This window comes from Nannospalax galili, unplaced genomic scaffold (genome assembly GCF_000622305.1).
Source record: "Nannospalax galili isolate Female #2095 unplaced genomic scaffold, S.galili_v1.0 scaffold146, whole genome shotgun sequence".
Classification (NCBI taxonomy): Eukaryota; Metazoa; Chordata; class Mammalia; order Rodentia; family Spalacidae; genus Nannospalax; species Nannospalax galili.
The window spans coordinates 10,489,276-10,492,539 of record NW_008357929.1 but is presented as its reverse complement, the minus strand read 5'-3'; the positions used below and the strand labels follow the sequence as shown (position 1 = coordinate 10,492,539).

Sequence of the window (3,264 nt, the reverse complement as noted above, 5' to 3'; positions counted from 1 at the left end):
ATGTGGCCAAGCCTCAATTGTTCAGCTACCAAATTTTTGAGGGCAGATAATTTAGGTTCTATTATAGGCCACTGGTCCACCCAAATGGCATCATTAGAGAGCCAGGTGATGGGGATCGGCTCAGGGGCCAAGATTGGAGTCGATCCCGGGTGGGTAGTGGCCATTAGGACTGGCGGTGTTGGGCAAGGTGGTGTCCTTTCCCTGATAGTCCCAAGTTATCGTGGAGCATGATATCATCATAAAAGACATGGTCATCCATGGTAAGGATCGTGCCCATGTCCTCTAGGATGTCTCGGCCCCATAAATTACGGGGAACATCCACTACTATGGGGGTAACTGTGCCCTGGTTCCCATCCAAGTCCTTCCAATATACTGGACGTGTGACCAGCTTGGTATCTTATTTTCCACCAACTTCTTTTATTAGTGGGCCTGACCGGTATTCCCAATGAGAGAATTTAAGGGATTCAGTTTCTGATATAATGGTGACATCAGCCCCTGTGTCTACTAGGCCCTTTATGGCAGTTCCATCTAGGAACAGGGTCATTAGTGGGGAGTGGTTGAGGATTGGGAGAGTCCATAATATCTGTCTCATTTCCCTTCTTGTGGGCGGGGCTGAGAGGCACCCCAGGTGGAGTTTAAAGGAGCCAAGTCTGGTTGAAGCTGTGACCTACAGTCTTTAGCCCAATGGAATCCTCTTTTGCACTTGGGGCAGCGAGTCTTGGGGCAGGCTGTACCTCTTGGGCAGTGGCTACAAAAGTGGCCAAGCCCCCCACAGTTCCAGCAGCCTTCCTGTGTGCCAAAGTGGGCAGGTTTTCCTTGTGACAAAAGAGTCTCCAAGGAGGCTCAATAGGGCCTGCCCTAGGGTCTAAGTCTCTAGTAGCAAGTACCCATTTGTGAATGTTATCATTGCAGACAGGCAGGATAGCATTACAAGTAGGGATGTTTAATCCCTCCCAAGTTAATTGTTTGATAAGCACCTCTCAGGTGGGTCCAGACTCCACCCTCCACTCTACTGCCTCGGTGACATGGGTAAGGACTCCCCTGACTGTTGAATCAAATTACAGAAAAAGACTTGTGGGTCATGGCAACATTTAAGGGCCTTAAAGGCCAAGTCAGAAACTTGTTGAAAATAGGCATGGAGGCCAATAGTAGACTGGGAGATGGGGTCAGTATATTGTCCACATCCCGTGAGCATGTCCAATGTAATGTTGAGGCCATATTGGAGATTTAGGCATGCCTAGTTTTCAGCCTGATCGTCATAGGCTGTGCACCAGTTTAGAAAGACTGAGGGTTCTAAGACTGCCTTTAGTAAGCTATACCAATCATAGTGGGTTTGTAACTGTAAGGACCACTGGCGAAGAACCTGTTCAAAATATGGGGAGTCAGGGCCTGATTGCTCAGCTGCCTTGAGGATAAGAATGAGGTCAGCAAGTGGGGTGGGCAGCCATGGATGCTGAGCCTCATTAGGGCCAACATTAACCGGAAATGCAGACAAAGGCAGGTGAGGCTTTAAGGAGGGCAGCCTAGGAGGGAGGGGCACGGTAGCAGGGGAAGGGGTGGGATGGTTATTGGTCGGGGGAGAGGGTAACCCCTTCCACGGGTAATGGGGCAGGGGAATCTTTGAGCATGGTAGCTCTAGGAGAGTATCCTGAGATATAGGCAAAGGAGTGCCTTCCTTATTGGAAGTGGGCGCAGAGGCTGTGTCCACCTCTGGGTCCAGGAGGTCAGAGGTTGAGGTAATAGCCAGATCTACACTAGATTGCTCCCGGCAGTGTTTGTTGTGGGCCAAGATGACTTCTTCAGGAGAGAAGGATTTAAGGCTAGCAATGATGGCTAGGAGGATCGGTACGAACAATGCGGGGGGAGTGATCCCTGACCTGACCTCCCTTTTTCAGACCAGGAAGAGGACCCACATCCATGTGTCACAGTCCCACATGTTTTCAGGGGAGACCCATGGAACCAAATTAGTGGCTTCATCCCAAAAGTGTTCGATATCTTTTGGTTTCACTTTCAACCCTCTGGTTTTAAGGAGCACGTTTAGTGCTGCCGTTTGTGGTTCCCTGCATTGTGGTGGTAAATTGCCCATTGTGGGAGGGTCTCACAAAGGGAAATTCACCACAAAATTAGAAGACGAGGGTGACTACCAAGAGGGCACAAAGGAAGAAAAGAAGGACTGTGAGCCACTCGGATGTAAACCACCCCGACATGTAAAGATGTATCAGATCCAAATGTCTTGTGCTCAGTGAGGAACTTCTGGAGGCCATGACACCTCCAGCCGTATGCTCACACGGTGTCTCCAGGACAGGTAACAGGGTGACCCACAACCTGGGCTCTGAGTTTGGGGTGGATCAGCCCTTATGTGAACTCACCATAACGAGCCAAGAGGGGGGAGGTGCCGACATGGGCTTCGGGACCACGTAATGGAGTGTGCCTCCCTGAACTAACAAACTAGTCCAACAATAAAGACGACAGACAGGGTGGAGGAGACAGAGGAGGGGGCTGCTCGCTTACCCTTGAGCAGCCGAAGAAACAGACAAATCCAGGGGCCTACTTGCTGAAGGAACTGAGGTTCTGGGTGCCGCCAACACCATGGGCAGGAGTCCCTGTTCAGGCTCTAGGTGTTGCGGGTTCTCCTCAGGCCAGCTGTGAAGACCTTAACCTGGATCAGGTCCCCTGCCAATTGGGGGAGCAAGAGGAATGGAGTCACAACACACAGACTCCGGGAGTCGGGTAGAAGCAAGCACTAGGCGAGGTGCTGCAGGCTCATTTAATGCAGGAGGGGGCAGGCCTTATAGTTCCCTTTTCTCCACCCCCAAGTCCCTTTAGTCAGTGTGCGTGTCAGCCCAGCTGTGAAGACCTTAACCTGGATCAGGTCCCCTGCCAATTGGGGGAGCAAGAGGAATGGAGTCACAACACACAGACTCCGGGAGTCGGGTAGAAGCAAGCACTAGGCGAGGTGCTGCAGGCTCATTTAATGCAGGAGGGGGCAGGCCTTATAGTTCCCTTTTCTCCACCCCCAAGTCCTTTTAGTCAGCGTATTGTTTTCTGATTGGTCCAGGCCATGCAGTCTGTCAGCAGTCACTGGGCTCGTGAGCAGGGTACGGAGGCATGGGCTCCTTTTGGCAGGCTATTTGCGGACCAAGAAGTGAAGTGAATTCTCACTGAATCCCAGGGCTCCGGGCCCACGCCATCTTTGGAGGCCTCCTGCTACATTTCCACCCTTTTTCTTTAAAAATGACTGTTCAGCAAGAGCCTGTAGGCCGC

At 51.5% G+C, this 3,264-nt stretch overlaps 1 pseudogene; it reads left to right on the top strand.

Annotated features, from left to right (window-relative positions):
- Nucleotides 1–3,264, top strand: part of LOC103752252 — a 104,851-nt pseudogene that overhangs the window by 92,359 nt on the left and 9,228 nt on the right.